This window comes from Ictidomys tridecemlineatus, chromosome 6, assembly GCF_052094955.1.
Source record: "Ictidomys tridecemlineatus isolate mIctTri1 chromosome 6, mIctTri1.hap1, whole genome shotgun sequence".
Lineage (NCBI taxonomy): Eukaryota > Metazoa > Chordata > Mammalia > Rodentia > Sciuridae > Ictidomys > Ictidomys tridecemlineatus.
In genome coordinates this window covers 196,115,775-196,137,155 of record NC_135482.1, presented here as the reverse complement: position 1 = coordinate 196,137,155, position 21,381 = coordinate 196,115,775, and positions in this window count along the sequence as shown.

Genomic DNA, 21,381 nt, shown 5'->3' with positions numbered 1-21,381 from the left:
CTCTGTGTGTGTATGTGTCTGTCTGTTTGACAATCCACATCTAGGGGAATACATACAACAATTTGGAAGGATATTCATAGTTTTCCATTAATCTCAGTTGGGTCCCTGAAACCCAGCCGCTGAACGTGATGCAGTACGATGACCACAAGTCAGGGTTAGGGTCCTGAGGGAGACAGAAGTGTGCTCCTGCAGAGGCAAGACAGGAAATGCCACATTTTCTCACCTGTTTCGTGAGAAAATCCTCCCTTGTGCTCCTTCAAGAGAGAGAACCAGTATTTAATGGTGTAGGGTCCTTCAAGTGCTAAAACTGCTATAAATAACTCCTGGAAAACGTGCCCCCTGCTGCACGTTGTGGAGCAGGTCTGTAATTTCAGTACAATACTCCCTGGGGTATAGAGTATAACAACAGTAGTCCCCTGAAAAAGGGTAGAGTACTGAACCCTGTATGTTCTTCCTTATATACACATACCTATGATAAAGACTTATTTATATATTAGGAACAGTAGGAGATTAACAGAAATAATAAAATAGAATGACGATAGTGAAAATGGCTATTAAGTGACCAATAGGCAGGTAGAATATACAGCATGGATCCGTTGGGCAGGGACGATGCCCTTTGTGGGGGGGCAGGGGCTAAAGATAGTGCAAGTATCATCACGCTACTTAAAATGGCCTTCAATTCAGAAGTTAGAAATTGTCTGTTTCTGGAACTTTCTATTTACTATTTCAGCCTGTGTTTGACTGCAGGTAACTGAAACTATGGAGAGCACACAGAAGGGAGGTGCTCCAAGGGGCTTATAGTCATTTACCTTAAATACCATGCAGGTCATCATGTAGTGGACTATGCAGCCTTTCCAACGGGGGTAAGGTCGAGCGCAGTGCTACTAGTTGAAAGATCTGAGTAATACATTTGGTTTTTCTATTTTGTATGATGTATAATGACATCAAGCAACATAGCAATTTTGATCCCCTCAAGAGATGGGAACGATTCCTCATTCTTCCAGCAGGTGGCAGCATGCCACGTCAGAAAAGCACTGAATGGCCTCAGAAAATCTGTGCCAACAGGCTCTTTATAATGTGAAAGTAACATGCTGCATGTAAAGGGAGAAATGACTTTTATGTACAGAGATAACATATTATCCTGAGGTTAGAAGAAACAAGAGCTAGGTTTCAATGAGGATGAATTCTGTTTCCACTGTTCTAAGTGCTTCTATATGTCATTAAATGCTGACATCTACCTGTGTTAATATTCGTTGTTGTGCCCGTTTTACACACAAAATTGAACCACGGACTTTCCAAGTTTTCAGAGCTACTAAGTAGAGGAAGTGATATTTTAGACCAAGAGTCTGGCTCCAGTGGCCAGTGTTTTAATCACCGAACCAGAATAGTAGGAGATGTAACAACTGAATAAAGGTGAAAGTATTAGGAAGGACACAGGAAGTTTTCATAAAAGAGACACTTATACTAATGATAATGAAAAACTCTGGAGAAATTACTAGTTTATTTAAAAGCCTGCAGTAATAAAGGAATTATTGGTCAATCAGCAGCTCATTCAAGTGGGAGAGAAAGTGGGATTTAAATGGTATGTATTGGAGCAGCCTGGCTTATGGCAAGGTTGGGTAGTGTCTCAGGGCAGGAGATGGAGAGAAGCCCATGCAGACACACAGGATCTGGCGGGTGCACAGGGGCAGTGAGGGCGGGCAATACTGAGCATTATTGTGATCTTCATCTTGTCTCTGGTCTTCTCTGGCTCCTCCAGTTCCAGAAGATTTCTTCATGTTAGCTCTATCTGTGCTGAAACTAGATTACATAACCCCACAACTGGGAATATCATAAGGTTCATGGAATACCTGCACCCATCCTTTTTTCTTTGTGTGAATATTAGGAGTAAGGAAATTTAAAGATGGTTTTATTATTATTTTATTAAAATTTTAACAGATTCTAGAACTAATTTTTAGAATGTATTTAATGCATTATTTAAACTGATATGTTAAAAGCACACAAACCCTACATGTTCGTGGGGCACTGTGTGTGGCTTTGGTACATCCATACATTGTGTGATGCTCAAATCAGATTAACCATACCTTCTCCTCCAACGTCTATCTTTTATGGCAAAAACATTAAGAACGTCGTGTTCTTGTTTTTTTTTTTTTTTTTTAATGCGTGCAGCACATTACTGTCATGTGCAGCCACAAGTCCTCGCTGCTCTTCAGTGTAACTGAGTTCCCACGGACCCCTTCCCGGTCCACCCCTCCGCGCTCCCCGGCAGGATGGACACCACAAACGTTCAGATTTGCCGATAGATCTTCCCCCACGCCTCTCCTGGAGTCCTTGTTCTCACTCCCAGTCCTTGTCACTCTCTGAATTTCGCCCTCACTTCTGTCCCTGGAGGCGGCCCCCACCTCAGTCATGGTGCCAGGGCTGATGCCCGCACTGACCTCGAGAGGTGGACAGTGGCCGCGAGGGGGGCGTGAAGGAGCCGCCTGAACACCAGGACGGCGCAGCTCGCTCTGCCTGCGCCCCGGGTCCCTTCTCGGCACTGTAAGTGCGCTGCTTAGAGAGCACCCGCCACGTTTGGCTGTGTGCCCCCCCCCCCCCAGACTTACCTGTGGATACCTGGCCCAGTGCCTGCCCCCAGCGGAATCGCTGGTGCCCTGTGTGGAGTGGCGCGAGGTCCAGCTCAGGTGGCCCTGGTTCATCCTGCCTGAGCTCCAGCAGGTTCCAGCAGCCATGGGCCAGGACCCAGGCCCAAGGAGCTGGAATCCAGCAGCGCTGCTGCTTCCTCCCTTTGGGGAGAGAGCAAATGGCTACAAAATAGGGCCCTGGAGAGGATGGTCAGGGGAGGTAGGTCAGGGTGTGCAAAATGAAGAATACGCCCAGAAGCGCTCTGCGGGCCACCAGGGATCCAGGAGTGTTCTCACGTCCCCAGGTCAGGAAGAGAAGGGAAGGCACACACCAGGAGGGCCGCGCATGGCGCAGCCTCTGCCCAAGCAGGAGCAGGAAGTCGGGCGGGAGGGTCAGGCTGCTGGAGACGCTGCGCAAAAGTGCAGGAGTAGAAATCAAGGAAGTCTCGGAACTGTACACTCCGAAGAGGTAGGGCTCTTCACCTTGGTGGATTCAATGCTCCCTGTTGATTAGAAATATTTTTACACACTCTTTCATGAGTGAAATGAAATTTAAAGAATGTAAACTACTATATACATAGTTTTTGAAAAAAATCAGTATGAACGCCTTACTTGCACTTATGTATGTATGTATGTATGTATTTAGTGCTGGGGTGGAACTCGGGGCCTTGAACTGCCAGGCACGTGCTCTACCACTGAGCTACACCCTAACCTCTAAGTGGGAAAGTAGTGTGTCAGGTAACATCTACATCAGCAGAGAAGAAGTCCTCAGGGTCACCATATGGGGGGACATAGGAAGAGTCTGGGTATTGGCAATGTCCAGCATGTTGCAGGACTTTCTCCTGGGGCCTCTTGTGAAATGGCAGTAGCTGTCCACTTATTTTGACAAAAAACAAAACAAAATAAAAAGGCATCTAAATTTGCAAAATGCCCATCTCTGCTGCAAGTGTATTTCATCATGGTTAAAGTTCTGTGACCAAGTCTTTTTCTACACCATAGTTTTAGTAAAGTTTGATTCTTTCCTTTCCATTTCTGACAGTTCTTTGAGGGCAAACACAGTTTCTCTAAAAGCAACTGAATATAGTGAGACAAACCTATATGTCCTTTCAAACCTTTTTTAATAAAACCAAACAAAGGATGCTAGAAACATAAGAAAATGGAAGCCTTCATTGATACGTCCTGGGAAGAGCACCAATTACAAAATGAACCACATAGATATGCCTTTGACAACGTCCTGATTCCCCTAAAGTAGTTTATACCAGTAACACCTGACCTGTATTAACAGAATAATAAAAGTAATAATAATTAAAACTATCTGAATACTCCAAAGTTGTGTTCTCAAAAACTTGAACAAGATCAGAAATATCTATATCCGACTTCCAACTAATAGGGTCCACGGGGATTCAACAATTAAGTGTCAAAAAAGAAGACACAACCAGCAAAATTGAAATACAGAGAAATTGACTGGAAAATGAACCACATTTCATTTTAAACAAGAGTGACATAATTGGAGGTGACTATAATAGATAAAGAGACATCAGCATATTGCAATGTTGAACCTGTTTGAATTCAATTTCAGCCAAATAAACCATTGGAGACTTTTCAGACAGTTGGAAAGATTTGAGATAGACTTGATGTTAGGTTCTATCATGTAATTATTATTATTTTTATGGCACAGAATGGTGTTAAGAAAACATACTTGTGACTAATAAATATTGAAGCATTTACAAACTGATATGGTAACTGAGATTTGCTTTAAAAGACTCGAGTAGATATTTCTGTTCTAGCTACGATGGACTAGATTCCAGCAAAACAAACCTCCTTTATTCCACATGCAGAATATGCAGGGTAAACGTTTTTCCAAGCTTCCTGAAAAACAACTGTCCTCCCAGAAACAACAAACAGGAACCCATTCAGAGACATCAGAGAGCAGCCACAGCAGTGAGAAGATGACGGTCAATGGTGGCTGAGAAAATAAAACCACTGAGCTGAGCCCGACTCTCCACACACTATTTCCCCCTGAAGCATTTGGTGGTTTTTAAATTAAGCTGGACAGGAGGCTGAGAAACCAGGGAGAAACTGGGACGGAAACCATAGGCTAAGCAGAGCTTTTGGCCCTCTCGCAGTACCTGGAGGCTGAAATTTAAATTCAAGCTCTAAAGCCAGATAGGATTTGTGAGGCCAATTCCAAGAGAAAGAAGGTAGAGACAAAAATGAGAGTGGCACCCTTAGAGGCTTTCCACCCGAGGGATTCGGAGTCTGCTGAGAGGGGAAAGAAGGAATCTCCGCTTCGAGTCTGGGAAGTCAGCGGAGCTCTGCAGTGTCACAGGGGGAGGAATGGGCTGAGGCTCTGCATGCCCAGAGGCGGCACTGTGTTAGACATGCCAGAGTCCACTTGGGACACCTGGGAGTCCAAAGGACCACGTCATAAGAAATATGTAAGCCAGCATCGAGCTCAGCAGTTAAAAGTCCCAAACCCAAGGCCAGGATCCAAATGAGGAGGTAGATTTCTGCAGCCAGAGGCTTAAGGAAAAGCAAAATTGTACCCAGGAGGGAGACAGATCCATGTTGCAAAACTTGATTCCCAATTGGCACATGAGGACTTTTCTCTGTTCTGAATGATTATCAAAGGTAGGTTCTCTATCAAAGCCATCATCTCTCCAATTATTTGTGCTGATTATCCAACATTAAATCAATAATTACCAAGTAGGTCAACAAGCAAGAAAAGACAAAGACTAGAAGCAGAATTACAGCTGAATCAGGTAATGGATTTGTTGGATACATACTTACCAATAACTGACTTTTAGGTTCAGAAAAACCCATGACAACATGGGGAATTTAAGTGTATTAAAAGAGAATTCTAAGAAAATGTTCAGTTGAAATACAGTACTGAAGTAGATGGTTATATTGCAGATTACATTCAGTACCAATTGCTGGAAAGAATATGGGGCAAGAAGAACTCTCATTCATTGCTCGTGGGAATGTGAAATATGCAGCTGTGTTGGAAGAACAGGTTGACCATTGCTCATAACTAAACCAGTCTTACTACATAATCCAGCAATTGCAATCCTACATACTTACCTGGTCTAAAAAGCATGCTCCCAAGAAAACCTCCTTGCAAATATTTATGATAGCTTTATCATGATTTCCCAAACTGAAAGCAATGATGATATAATTCAACAAATAGGAGACTGGGAAAGCAAACGATGCTGCATATTGTGGCTAATACATATAGAAATATTTTCAGACAAACAGATATGGTACTTGAGATTTGCTTTAAAATACTCTAGTAGATATTTCTGTTTCTAGCTATGATGGACTGGATTCCAGCAAACAAACCTCCTTTATTCCACATACAGAATATGCAGGGTAAATGTTTTTCTAAGCTTCATGAAATATCAAACTTTACAACAAAACATCATTCAGTGTAAAAGGAAATAAACAATCAGTATACAGAAGGACACAGAAGAATTTAAAATACATATTGCTAAGTGAAAGAAGCCAGCCTGAAAAGACCATGTGAAATAAGCCAAATGATATGATTCTAATAATATGGTATTCTGAGAAAGATAAAATTGTAGAGGCAGAAAGACTAGTGGTTGCAGGGTCTTTGTGGTGGGGGTGGGGGAGCAGAGGTGGGAGGGTGAGAATGTTGGAGCCCAGGGGATGTCCAAGGTGATGTGACTGTGCTGAAACTGTAGATATACACCACTTTGCATTTGTCAACACCCATAGAACTTTATAGCACAAAGAGTGACTTTAATACACACAGATGGAAAAGGCATTGGAGAAGCAAGGGGATCCTGGAGACTGCAGACAATGGCAGAAAAATCCTACTATGTTGCAAATGCGTCAAACAACCTCGTTAAAGGGGGCGAGGTGGAGGAAAGTTGATCTAACCAGCTGGAAATGAGGGAGAGCTGTAAGGTTGAGGGAGCGGGATTCACAGCTAAGCAAGGGGAGGAGCTCAGAGTGATCCTTGTAGCAAAGATATCAGTAAAAACTCAGGTTTAACTCACTGTAAGTACAGGCATTTACACGTAGAAACTTTTACAGACACGCGTGTATGCACCACTTCAGGATACATGCGTATGCTTCTTTGCTCTGTCAACATAGAGGACCTAAAAGAAAACTGACACAAAGTGGCAGGGAGCCTGGAGCACCTTAAAGTGCCAGAAAATAAGGAAGTACTTGAAACACACACTGAACTCCCAAAGTGACGGGGACATGTCCCAGAGACACAGGAGGCACCTCAAAGAGCTCCTGATGGCCAAGTCTCCAACCACTGCAGGATATGTAAAGTAGCGTTGCATTGCAGCACAGCCTATAAAACAGATATCCAGGAGTCATGCTGATGTACGTAAGTGACTGAAGACGTCTATACCCAAGGGAGAAGGGGTGCTTTTTGGTATGGAAGAATTCCAGGTACCATACAGGGGTCCTCGGCTCTCAAGGCGTAGAGCCTGCCTCCCCACTCCTAAGTGTGGCCTGCACTGCCCGACTGCCTTCCAGCACCACCGTAAAGAGAGGGAGAGAGCACTGGAGTGGAAGACCTGGCAGAGAGTGGCTCAGCCAGGTGATCAAGGTGGACGTCAACAGGGACAAATCATGGTGACAGTGTGGACCCTCGGTTTGCTATGACAAGAACAGCATTTTACTTTGGGGACTTCCTCCCCCACACCAGTAGCTCCAACCCGATAATGAGAGAAACATCTGACAAACCCTGGGTGCAGGTCATCCTGCCGAGCCCCTGGCTAGTGCTCCTCAGAACCATCGAGATATTAAAATCAAGGAGAGTCTGAGAGATAGTCATAGCCAAAGAGGAGCCTGAGAACACAAGCAGGTGGCAATGGACTTCTTAACGCACACACAGCGTGTGCTCTATCATGAATCGGTTGGGGTTTTGTACACTCCACTTGCAAATCACTTTCTGGAAATTCGCTTTAAAAATTTTCCATTTTCACTTTTGCTTTTGCATTACACTACTCTCTTCTGGGTTCATTTCTCTGTCTTTGGAAGTATATTCTTTAATAAATCCTCCAGAACTGTTCTGTGAGTGGCGCAATTTCTGAATCCCATGAGGGATAAATGTACAGGTCACAGTCAAACAATTCAGCCCAGTATCCAGGGATAGGATGTGGATATCCGAGGACTTTGCTTTCCTTTTGACACTAGGAGAGAGGGTAGAGTGTTCCAATCGTAATGTTGTTGAGCGGTTTCTAAACATGTCCACACGGACTTGTATATGTGCACAATTATGGGACCATCAAGGGCTCCAGAATGGAAAATATTTCTACTAATTCACATAGTTTTATCTTGCCCTTTCTCAGACTATACTCAAACTACGTAGATGAAAATGGTTACTTTCATGGTCATTCATTGATTTTCTTGTTCCTGCACTTCTTTTAAATACATTCTTTATTTGCTCACCATAATGTCTATGAGAGTCACAAATATTTTTGCATTTATTAGCATTTTTTGTTTCATTTCACTTTGTTTTATTTTCCTACACACAGTGTTCCACTGTTGAAGTGTTCTAGTTTATGTATTCTTCTATTGCTCGTGGACATTTGGATGGTTTTGAGTTAACAAACCTACTGTGAACATCCTTGTACATGATTTTTTTGTGTGTATACCTGCTGATGTGTCTTGGGTCTAGTCTTAGAGCAGAACTGCCTGAGTGTACAGTGGTACCTTGAAAGAGAACTGCCACATTTCCCACAATGAACAATCCATCTCACCTTCTCGCCAATGATGCGCCATGACAGTTTAATTTGTTTTGAATTCTCCCAAACGATTGGTATTTTCAGTATTAAATTTTAGACCTTCAAATCAGTGTGTATAGAGCATCTTGTTTGGTTTTGATTTGCATTTGATGGGCATGCCATGCCACTGAGCATATTCTCATGTTTATGGGCTATTCGGATATCTTCTTTTGTGAAATGTCTTTTAACGCCTCCATCATTTAAACACCTGGAAATAGTGCTGCGAGGTTGAGAACCACTGTGGCGGGGGACTGCCCCAGGGCACAGTCTGACTTCTCACCCCCCTGTGCTGCTTTCTGGGTGACTCTGAGCGCCTTCTTTCAGCTCACTTAATCATCCTTTAGATTCGTGCTTTTCAGATCTCCTGTTAAAGTCTTAATTTCAATAATCAATTTAATGTTTTTCAGTATGTCTAGTTGCTGGTACTTTGTGCGTACAACTCTACTTTGCTTCTCTCTGGCAGCAGCAGATGTCCCTCACTGCAGTGTCAGCCTGCCAGTCAATTCTCTTGTTTTAGAACATTTGATCTCTTTTGTGGTGTGTGTGTTTCTGAGTGCCTTGTGCTTTCCTCTGAGGCACATGGTGGAGGTTCCTTGCTCGATGGCCTTCTGTGACTGGCTGCATAGCTTCCTGGAGCTTGGGCCTCCGAGTAGGAGCTCTTGGCCTCAGCTGCGTTTACTTGGAGGCAAGGAGGCTAGACTTCATAAGGGCCATGGTATCTCCTCTGCTGCATGAACATTCCCTCTTCTACCTGGACACACCAGGTCTGGTCTGTCTCTCTTACCTGAGCTCTGTGTCCATCTCCTTTCCCTGCAGGTAGACTTCCCACCATTATTTACTGCCAGAGAAAGAAAGAGAGCCTGGTTGACAACGGGGAGGGAAGAAAGAAAGAGAAATGTTTGTTTTGGGAAGTGGGACTGGTGTACTTAAAAGCCCAGCTCCACCTAGCCACTCCTGTATGTTGAACCAAACCATCACTTACACTGGAAAATCCTCTTCCTGTGCCCTCACCTTTGAGTGCCAATCCACATTTTCTGGCCACAGTCTGGTGGACACATTTTGGCTGGTGTACTTTCGATTTTTCAGCAATTCTTAAGTTATGGTCCTTTAAATTCATTTTAGTTTCTGAATGTGGTCATTATATTTTTACGACTATCTTTTCAATCCGTCTAATACTCTGAGGTGATAGTGTGACTGTTTCTTGTCCTTGCTTCTTAATTTTGAAACAAGAATTCGAAAATGCCAATTGTGGACTTTCAGTGAACATTTCCCTAAAAACACTTTGAAAAGCAAACTGGTCAACAAGAACCATTTGAAAATATTTAGGAAAACCCAACTTGAATATTTTATTCAGTTTACAGATTATTTGTGGGATGCCTATTTTGTTACAGACACTCAGCAATTCTCTAGGTGAGCGAGATGGGTAAGGCGAGCAGGGCACGGATCTGACCCCACACGTTTCCACAGGTGGTGCGGGACAGAGCCATGACCTTGGAGGAGCACGTGACTTAGGGAGTGGCTGAGAAGTGGGAGAGACTAATGTGGGGATTTTCACAGAGGAGATGACATCCAGATTGGGTGAATGCAGCTGTGTCAGGGGAACAGATTGACAGAAGGATCGTGGGGTGCACAGCACACTATCTTTCAAGTCAGAAAGACCTGCACAGGGAAAGCACAGGGGGAGGGGAAGCATGGTTTGCTTACAAAATGTTAAGTAGCTCAGAATGACTGTTGCATAAAGTGCAGATGTGGAGAAAAGGAAGATGGAGATTGAAAAATCAGGCAACACGAGCTCTTTTGGATTTTCTTGTGTAAGTTACAGACATTTGCTCAAGACTCTTACACGGCATACTAGTGGGGGATGCACCTGAGATTTAGTAAAACAGTGCTGTGATAGATGATTGGGTGATAGTTTCAAGGAGAACATTAGATAGTGTCAAATTTTAGAGAAAAGTCAGATTACACAGGAACGAAACATTAACCATTCAATTTAGTGACCACTTAGATTAGGTTAGTTTTGTTTCTGGTTTTGCTAATCTTAATATTATTTTAAAACATTGTAATACATACTCATGGAAGAAATTCAACATATTTTTTTTCTTCTTTTTTTATGGGTTGTTCAAAACATTACAAAGCTCATGACATATCATCTTTCATACATTTGATTCAAGTGAGTTATGAGCTCCCATTTTTACCCCGAATACAAATTGCAGAATCACATCAGTTACACACTCACATTTTTACATAATGGCATATTAGTGACTGTTGTATTCTGCTACCTTTCCTATCCCCTACTATCCCCCCTCCCCTCCCCTCCCATCTTCCCTCTCTACCTCATCTGCTGTTGTTCAGTTCTCTCCCTTGTTTCCCCCCGCCTTTCCCCTCACAACCTCTTGTACGTGATTTTGTATAACATTGAGGGTTTCCTTCCGTTTCCATGCAATTTCCCTTTGCCCATAGCCCAAGAGTTAATAACAAGAATAAACAAATGGGACTTACTCAAACTAAAAAGTTTTTTCTCAGCAAGAGAAACAATAAGAGAAGTAAATAGGGAGCCTACATCATGGGAACAAATTTTTACTCCTCACACTTCAGATAGAGCCCTAATTTCCAGAATATACAAAGAACTCAAAAAATTAGACAATAAGATAACAAATAACCCAATCAACAAATGGGCCAAGGACCTGAACAGACATTTCTCAGAGGAGGATATACAATCAATCAACAAGTACATGAAAAAATGCTCACCATCTCTAGCAGTCAGAGAAATGCAAATCAAAACCACCCTAAGATACCATCTCACTCCAGAAAGATTGGCAGCCATTATGAAGTCAAACAACAACAAGTGCTGGCGAGGATGTGGGGAAAAGGGTACACTTGTACATTGCTGGTGGGACTGCAAATTGGTGTAGCCAATTTGGAAAGCAGTATGGAGATTCATGGGAAAGCTAGGAATGGAACCACCATTTGACCCAGCTATCGCCCTTCTTGGACTATTCCCTGAAGACCTTAAAAGAACGTACTATAGGGATACTGCCACATCAATGATCATAGCAGCAGAATTCACAATAGCTAGACTGTGGAACCAACCTAGATGCCCTTCAATAGATGAATGGATTAAAAAACGTGGCATTTATACACAATGGAGTATTACGCAGCACTAAAAATGATAAAATCATGGAATTTTCAGGGAAATGGATGGCATTAGAGTAGATTATGCTAAGTGAAGCTAGCCAATCCTTAAAAAACAAATGCCAAATGTCTTCTTTCATTTAAGGAGAGCAACTAAGAACTGAGCATGGAGGAAGAGCATAAGGAAAAGGTTAACATTAAACAGAGACGAGTGGTGGGAGGGAAAGGGAGAGAGAAGGGAAAGTTCAACATATTTATCAAAAGTGTATTATCTAGGCTATACTTTACTGAAATGTAAGCTGACCTCTTTCTGCAGAAAGAGTAATTACTCAAGTTAAAAAAAAAAGGCTAGTTTTGACTGTCACCTCATTAGTGCATGCCTCAAGCCAAAGTCATAAAGTGTTAGATAAAATACAGAATATCTCAACCCACTATTACTAATGGCTTTTAACTTCTGATGTACTCTCATTTCATAATATATATAACCTGTGTGTCTTCTAAAGGTCATAGTTAATATGGATGTGAAGTCTCTACAGAGGATAAAATTGATTTATTTCCTATCTAAGCTTCTTTCCTACCATTGCAAAAAATAACAAAATTGAAGTTAATTGAAGCATTTTCTTCTTAAGCTTTTCTGAATTTTCTTATTAAAATTTGAAATGCATACCTTTGATTCTCCTCTGAAAACACTCTTCAACTGCCAGTTCCCTTGCTGGCTTGGTATGCACCGACAGTGACCAATGGGACCCCTCAGGAACGTCACATAAGGAGCTGGGCAATCACAGACGCCGGAGCACCCTACAGCCATGTGATGATTTCCTCTGAGGATTTCATGATTCCAAAACAGAATACAGTCTATACAAGTGGAATTGCCCTTTTCTTGTGAAAATATGACTTTCCTTGCTGCTAATATAATACTTTAGGTACTTACATTTAGATGGAGGAAAAAAAAATCTGTCTTGCCTGATCTGAAAACTTTTGCTACAAATCATAGAAGGTTTATATAGAAAAAATAGTATTCACTCATAATTACTTTATTCCAAGTGGAGAGATTTAGAAGGTGCATGAGAGCCAAGTGGTGAAAACGGTCTTCTGTGTACCCAACCTTTGATTTTCTTTGATCATCTGTTTCCCAAGTGGATGTGGTCAGCAAAGCATGGTGGGAAGGAGTTTTCCATCATCTTCTCCCTTAAATATTGGGCTGGTGTAAGCAAAAGTTAGAGACTGCTTTCCATACACTCGTTACCATGTGCAAACACATATCAAATGTAACTTGGCACTAGCAACATGGTGTGCACTAGAGTGTGTAAATCCACGACAGGTAGGCGAGCACACTGCTGCACTGCCGAGCAGAGCGCAGGGTCTCGGGTGCCCAGGCAGGCTGCCTCCTTCCGGTCCTGGCTGGGCTGCCCTCCGCCTCAGTGTGAATAGTTCCCGACCCGTGGCCACTTGCAGCTGTTTAGAACAGTTCCTGTTGAGCACTCAGGTGGCGGGTTCTCTTTCTCCTCTTCTTGTTTTTACAGTCACGATGCATTTGTCTTCTTCATACTTAAAACAGACTTAGGGAGAGAACTGCAGGCTTGACACATGTGGAAATATCAAACAAGTGCATCCGTTTTATTTGGAGGAACCACACTTTTCCAGGTCGCTTCCCATTTGTTGGTTTGCCTCCACTTCCTTGCAAAGGCAGCTTATTTCAAGAAAGAATAGATGACACGGTGGGGAGTGGGAACCCTCATTGTCTTTGCCGAACAGCCAACACGAGCATTTTGTTCCTGGTCTGCTTAAGGGTCTTCCTCCAACTTCAGCTCTAGCTCTAACAGCCTTCTTCAGGCTTCTGAGACGGGAGCACGGGAAGAGGCTTTCTGTTCCTTCTGGTGGATGGCCACCAAGCATTTGTGGGGAGTCACTGAGCACCCAGCACTGGTGAACCTCAGAACAAACTGCGAGTCAAGCTTCTGTTTTCAGGAAGCCCCTCAACCAGCCTCTCTCCACCACTCCCTCCTTCCCCCACTCCCAGGCTCTGGTAACACCCTCTCTACTCTACTTCTGTGAGACCAGCCCTTTTGAATTGATCTCGTTCAGTGTTCCTCTTTCCGTGCCTGGCTTTCTTCACCTGACACACATTCCAGCTTCATCCACATCAGGAAGGAAAGGGACTTTGGTTTTGGCTGAATGCATGAGTCAGGGTTCTCTAGAGGAACAGAATCAGTGGTGATTTTATGCTTATAAAAAGGGGATTTTTTAGATTGGCCTACACAGCCAGAGGCTGGACAGTCCACCATGACCGTCGCAGGCTGGAGAGCTGGAGGAACAGAGGTGTGCAGTCCAGAATGCTGACGCCTCGGAACAAGCAGGATCAACGATGCTGCCCCAGTCCAAGACTGAGAGCTTCTGGAAACTTCCTGGACAACCCTGGCAAGATGTGGTTTAGAAGAGTGAAGGATCAGGAGTCTCATGTCCTCAGTGATCTCAGCAGCGATCAGGAGCCTGTTCAGGGGCTGGGGTCGTGGACCAGGGGGAAAGCACTCGTCTGGAATGTGTGATGCCCTGGGTTAGATCCTCAGCACTGCAAACAAACAAACAAACAAACAAACAAACAAACAAAGGTCCATCAACTAAAAAAAAAGTTTTAAAAATTCAAGGACCCCATCAAGAAGAATGGAGCTTGCATTTGCTGCTACTTCCTTGTTCTGCTGACTTTTACTGCATCCAAACCTCCCCCTATTGGTCAGAGCTGCCTTCGCCTAGGGAGGGTCTCCACTTCACTATTCCACATGCCAGCTATTCCCAGACACACCCTCACTGACATACCCAGAAGCCTCTCAGTCTTCGACATCTCTTAACCATTACGCTGAAGGATATGTCATTTATGTGCCCTCTTTATCCGTCCATTCATCATCAGGTTGGTTCCAAGTCATGGCTCTAGTGCGTGATGGTGAAATGATTTGGGACTGCAGATGCGTCGTCAACACACTCATGATCAGTGTTGTCGAATGTTTTTCCAAACACCTGTGGGCCATCTGCCAGTCCTCTCTTGAGAAATGTTTATGAAAGTCTTTTGAGTGCTATTTTTTAAGTTGGATGATTTTTTGTTGTTGTTGTAGAGCTATTAGTGTTCCTTATACATTTTGGATACTGATGCCTTATAGATATAGAGTCTACAGATATTTCCCCGTTATCTATGTGTTAGTCCTTCCCTCTGTTTTCTTTGCTGGGCACAAGCATTTGAGCTTGATACAATCCCACTTATCTCCTTTTGCTTTCGTTGCCTGTCCTTTTGTAATCTTATCCCAAAATATCCTCATCTAGTCTCCTGCTGTCGTTCCCTGAAGTTTTCTTCTAGTAGTCTATATCTTGGATCCAGTTGGAGCTTATTTTTTTTTTAATATCGTGAGAGATGAGATCAAATTTCAATCATCTGCATGTGAACATCCAATTTTCTCAGCACCATCGATCAGACATGCTGTCCCTTATCAGCTAGAATTAGATATGTGGATGTGCTTCGGGTCTATGTGGGTGTTTATGCTAGTACCACAGCATCTGACAAAATTGAACTTTTCTTTATGTTAAGAATTCTCAACAAATTAAGTATGGAACATACATAATATATATACCTGCATACAATTAAGACCATATAGGGCAAACTCATAGCTACATCACATTGGAATAAAGGAAGGATGTCCACATTTACCACTTTAATTCAACACGAAGTCACAGTCAGAACAAGTAGGGAGAAAAAAAAATAAGAGGCATCCAAATTTAAAAGGAAGAAGTCAAACTACCCCTATTTGCAGACAACATGATCTTATAAATATCAAATCTTAGAGACTCCATCAAGCCAGGCACGGTGGCACCCACCTACATACCTGTGATCCCAGTAGCTTGGGAGGCTAAGGCAGGAGGATTGTGAGTTCAAAGCCAGCCTCAGCAACTCAGTGTGGCCTAAGCAACTCAGTGAGACCTTGTCTCAAAATAAAATGTAAAAAGTATTTTAAAAATGCAGGGATGAGCCTCAGTGGTTAAGCGCCCCTGGGTTCAATTCCTGGTACCAAAAAAAAAAAAAAAAAACCATTAAAAAAAAATCCCACAACATTTCATCAAAATCCTCTTAAAATCAATAAATGAACTTAGTGCAAGATACAAAATCCAAACTTCAAAAATCAACAGCCTTTCTCCAAACTAATAGCTAGGAACAAATTTGACCAAGAGGTAAAAGCGATTGGTGATGACTAACAATGAACGTGAAAACAACTCGTCTCCAAGACACCAGGAACAAGAGGAGTCTTTGGGGTGTTGGGAGTTTCACTTCAATCCTGATGATCATGATGGGGAGGGAGAGCGTGCTAGGAGTCTGGACGGACATCAGGTACGGACTGGGATGGAATGCCTGGCTGGAACAGATTTTCCCTCTGGTGACTAGAGATTTAAGTTGGTGAAAAGGCGGAGGTATTAGGTGGACAGAGGAGGAGGAGGGAGGGGTTCTCCTCTCTGCCTGAGTGGCGCCTTTCACTTTACCGTCACCGACAGGCTGGGTGGCCGGCCATTTCCCTCAATGAGCAGGTCAGCTCATGGAGTCTGGCCTTCCTGCCTACTGCCTGGGAACCATGGGCGAGACTGAAAACCCAGGCGGTTCTCATGCAGGGACGGGACCACAGTAGGCCTGGGGTCTTCACTAGGTTGCTGGCAGGGTGAGCCTCCGGGTATTCTTTGGCCTTAGGTTTTGTCCTCACTGAGTCAGGAAGTGGAAGGAGCAGGAGCATGTCACCATGTCAGGTCATTAGTGAGGGTGACACTGGGCCACTCTTGGAAACAGTAGCCTGAGAGATGAAGTTGGAGGACAGTACCGAAACTGAGGAACACCCCTGGGACCGACCCTCTTGGTCCTCCTGTTTATATCAGGGCCAGGTGACATCTCCATGGGACATCAGGGTCTTCTCTTTAAGATGGCTCTGTCCCGGGTTCCAGAGAGGAGCCCGTTGGTGGGGCTGAGTGAGTTGTGCCCATACTGACAACTCTAAGGACGAAGGGGACTGAACTGGGACAGGAGAACATTTTCGGCTTGAAAGTGCGGAGGCGGCACATCCACCAAATCGAACTCAGAGAAACTTCGGGTCTCAGCAGAATCTCTACCAAGTCTCAGTGACAGAGAGAGGGTGATGTGGGCATCCCTCAGGCAGACCTCAACTAGAGGGTGATGACAGGTTGGAAATGTCTCTTTCGGGAGAGGACTTAAGAAGTAAAGTTTCTTATTGACGTTCGGCCAACCTGGTCTCTGACAGGTGCACAGGGAGTGAAAGTTTTCACAGTACCCAAACTGGGAGCAGAAGACAACACTGCACTCACTTTCCGGGGAGGAAAAGGGCCAGGCACCACCGACAGTGCTGGGTGCTAGTGTCTGCAGAGCTGAGCAGGTGTTTCAGGCTTTTTGTTGGTTGGCTTGTTTGTGGTTTGGTCATGAGTTCAGACCCAGGGAGCTGAAGTCCTCAGGCCAGCAGTGGGGGGTATATTGTTTTGCCAAGTAGGATGTAGGTGGGCTTGTGGGTTTTCCTGGAAATGTTTGCGACTTGAACCACTGACCTAGAAAAGAACACATGGCAGGGGCCCTCTCCCTGAGAGACAAATGAGGTCAGGCTGAGCAGTGCAGTCTCTTAGGCTGGGAGTGAGTGAGCTTGAGCTTACATTGTTCAAAATGGAAGAAATAATCCCCAAACTTATATGGAACCACCACAGGCCTTGAAAAGCCAAAGCAATATCTTGAGAAACAACTAGCAAGAGGCCCCACCTCCGAAACATCAAATGTACAGCACAGCGCCAGGGGGTCGAAGTCCAGGGTGAGGGAGCGCACAGAGCCTCGGACAGAAGCTTCCCCACCCAAGTGACAACTCGGCGGAGCAAGGCCCCGAGGTAGGCCCCAACCTTCAAGGGAAACACAGGGAGATGGCGTTCTGCTGAGCTTTATGTTTCAAAAGATGGTTTCAAGGCCCCAAGAAACACAGTCCGTGGTTATAAAGGTCTGCCATCAGCTTTCAGAAAGATTTAAGTACATGGAGAAAGAACCTACAAATTTTCCAAAGTAAAAGGGCCAGAGAAAAAGGGCCAGAATTAAGTCAGTCCTGCTGAGGGAATGTCAGGCCCTGCAAGGCAGGAGGGGCACCCCGCAGCACTGGTACTTGGCAGGACACGGGGACATGGGCGCAGAGTGGGAAGAGGGCCCCAGTCATGGTGTGAAGACCCGATGTGGGATTCACACTGTACCCTTTAGAAATGAGTAGCCATTGAGAGACTTTAAGCCTGGGAACAACATGATCTAGCATAAATTGGAGAAGGGACACGGCATGTTTTTATAACAGAAAAACTGAAGAAGATTGACAGGTCAAAGGAAAAATAGAAGAATGTAAAGAGAATTTCTTGCTTAGTAGTTAAAAAATCTGTGATGTGGGTGTTTATTGTTCCCACTTTAACATGATAAATCAAAGACTCGGGTGTTTAAATATCCTTCCCAAATGTTAGATGCTCCGTAAATGTGGGCAGTTTCATGCTCAATCTGTCTCCCAACGAGCCCGAGAGCTCTCTCTTGGCAGTGAGGCTGTGGAACCAGGGGCCGTTGCACAGAAAGACTGTGGGTTTGCTTTGTAAGATATGGGGTGACAGGTGAGTGGTGGGCACGGCTATTCTGGGTGCTTGGCACTGGTGCAAGGACGGCAGAACCCAGCAGGGAGAACCAGCATCAGTGTCAGCCACACTGAGAGACGTCAGCTCCTCCTGAGAATGTCCTCCTGGGAGCCTGGCCAGCGGACGCTTCTTCTGGTTTCCTAGATTGAATGAGATGATGCACATAAAACAGCTTTACAAACTGCGAAATCCTAAGAGATGAAGGCTATTACTTTCACGTTAAAAGAATATAAATTGTTTATAACCAGCTCCCATTTTAAGTGTGCCTGGGTGGATTCTATTCAGTGGAGTCCCTTCATGAATTATTTATTCAAAAAGGAATTTCTTCCTGTTGTGTAACTGGATCTTCATACTTTTTGAGCTGTCTGTGGATGACTCCAAAATCATCTTTGGAAAAAAAAAACTGCCATGAAAAAAATATCTGCTTCAATATGCATGATTTGGACCATTTGTGTTGGGAGTCATGGGAGACTCAAGTTGTTTTAAACAACCGAGTTAATTTGCTGGGTTTTCTAAGGGAAAGCCCGGCAGCGGAGAGTTCACATCCGCCAACTCCAGCAGAGTCCAGGGTCCAGCACTGGCTCCCAGCCTGCCCTGGGCCACCTCCTTGGTTTCATTCTAGCCCTGGAGTGCCACTGTACCTCCCACTCTGCTCCAGCAGCAACAGTGACTCTGATAGTTCCAGGCCTCGGTTCTTACATCACATGCTTTCAAAAAAGAGAGATCTCCTAGTGTCTTCCTTGGAAAAAGGAAGATACCTCTCTGTTCCAGAAAACCTTAGCAAACATCTTCTCGCCGCTCATCCTTTGGGATGTACTCAACACTCCCTGTCCCTGCATTGTGACCAGGAAATGGGCCTCGTTGGCTGGTGACAGGCAATTGGCCCTCCCCACTCCCGTCCCTGCTCTGGGTTGGCTTACCTCATCAGAACCCCAGGCACAGTGGTTTCCTGAAGGACAGGAAGCAGACAATGGACATCTCTGACAACACCCATGTCCATTACCTTTGGGAATGCAACAGTGGGTTCCACTGGAAATAACCAAACAGAAATTCAGACCCCTTTACCACGTAGGTCTCTCTCTCTCTCTCTCTCTCTCTCTCTCTCTCATACTGGGGCTTACCTGAGCACTTTACATCCCCAACCCTTTTTATCTTAGTTTTATTGAGTGACATGGTCTCACTGAGTTGCCTGGGCTGGCCTTGAACTTGTGACCCTCCTGCTCAGCCTCCCCAGCACCTGGGACTCTGGGTGTGCACCGTCAAGCAGAGCCTGGCATTTATTTTTGAATAGTCTTGAAATGCATTGGTTTATTAAAGGTTTATTTATATTTTCTTCAAATTATTTTATGGCTTAATTAACAGCCGAATGTTTGTTAAGTCTGAGATTTGGCTAGAATACATCTTACTATAAAGTGAAAGCAGGATTCAAGAAAGCTGTTATTTTTGGGACAACTTGTTCTAAGTAAACATTACCCTTTGTATTATGCTTTCTCCTTACGATGTAGATAAGTATTCTTGAGTATTTGTTTTGTTTTATTTCTCTGTTGAGTACTCTTTTTTGTCATAAATAAAATTTCATTTTAAATATTTAAATATTAAAAATTTTACTTTTCTTTTTTACATAAATACAAGCTATTTACATGCTTATTTTTAAATCAAACATATACAAGATGGCATCTCCTTTCTGTGCCTGAAACCCCATTTCATTTCCCAGAGATAGTAATTTGTTACATTTCTTTCTAGAAATGTTTGGTACATCAATTCATGCATGTATGAAAATAAACCAAGGAGAATGGACCTTGCGCACTGCTATAAATGGCTTGTGTTTATAAAATCTTTATGTTAACATTATCTGGAAACTATTTCCATAATAGCAAGTAAAAGTCTACTTTATTCTTTATGACTTTTATGAATATGCCATAGATTATTTAACTGAAACTTTTAATGAATATTAAAAAAATTTTAGTTGTAGATGGAAACAATACCTTTATTTTATTAATGTATTTTAACGTAGTGCCTCACATGTGCTAGGAAAGCCACAACCCCAGCCCTTTTAGTGGATATTTTAAAAATGCGTTGCTCATCTGCAATGATGCAGTGAGTATCCATGCTCTTAATATACTGTTTTATTTAAGTGCCAGGAAATCGGCCAGGTGAGTCCATTGAGGTAGGTAGCTGGGCCTAAGAATATGCACAGGACAGGTTTGGAGCTGCCTTGCTGGGAGCTCTGTGTCCACTATTGGTTTTGTTCTTGGCCTGCTGGGTTGAAGGCACTTATTCTCCTACTATGTGCTTCCCTTTGCTTTTTTATGGTGAATTTTTCCTCATGATAGTTTTAAAATTTGTGCGTGTCCACATTTTCCACTGCTTCCTTCCTGTCTTTGGTGGTTTGTTTCTTGAACTGCTCTAACCATCTCACTCTTGATTATTTCTCCATGGTGGTATCTTTTAAAATAAACTCCCCCCATGACTTAGTCTTTGGAGCTCTCCTGGCCATTTTGGCAAGTGTCCTCTCCAGCCCGTCTTTGGAATCACAAGGTCTGGCTTGCCTCTCAGATACGGTTGGCACTTTGGGTGGGAATTTTCAAAAGCACAAATGAGAAAGAGAAGGGTGGAGGGAGGGAGAGAAGCAAGAGGGGGGACACCAGCAAATGTTTGGGAGCTGGAAAGAAATGCAGAGGAGCAGCTGATGCTGCTCCAGCAGGAAGAGTTACCTAGACTAGGGCTGGGAGCAGCTCAGAAGCAGCCACACAGCTCCACAGCCAGCCCACCAAAGGCTGGGGATGGAAGAATCGGAGCCCCAGAGTGGAGACTCAGACTGTGCGGGAGAGCTGCTGCCTACATAGGCAGACACAGCATCCTCACCTCCATCCTGCCAGGAGGCACCCTTGGGAGGGAAGACTTGCAGGACAGGGCAGAAATGACACCGAGAGCTGCAAATCCAGCAGAGGGGCTTCTGTTAGAAGTGCCCCAGCGGCCCTGGTCACCTTTGCTTTTACACTTTCTCACTTGTTCCTTCTAACGCTATCCTGGGGAGCTGTTGGGAAGGTGTGGGGCCTGAAGCTTATAAAATTTAGAGAGCCTGCTCTACAAAATGAATTTTCAGAATCAGATGACCATGTGAACACAAGGCCTGGGAAGGGACCTTGAGGGAGGAGACTGCAGTTCACTAGTGCCCGCTGTCC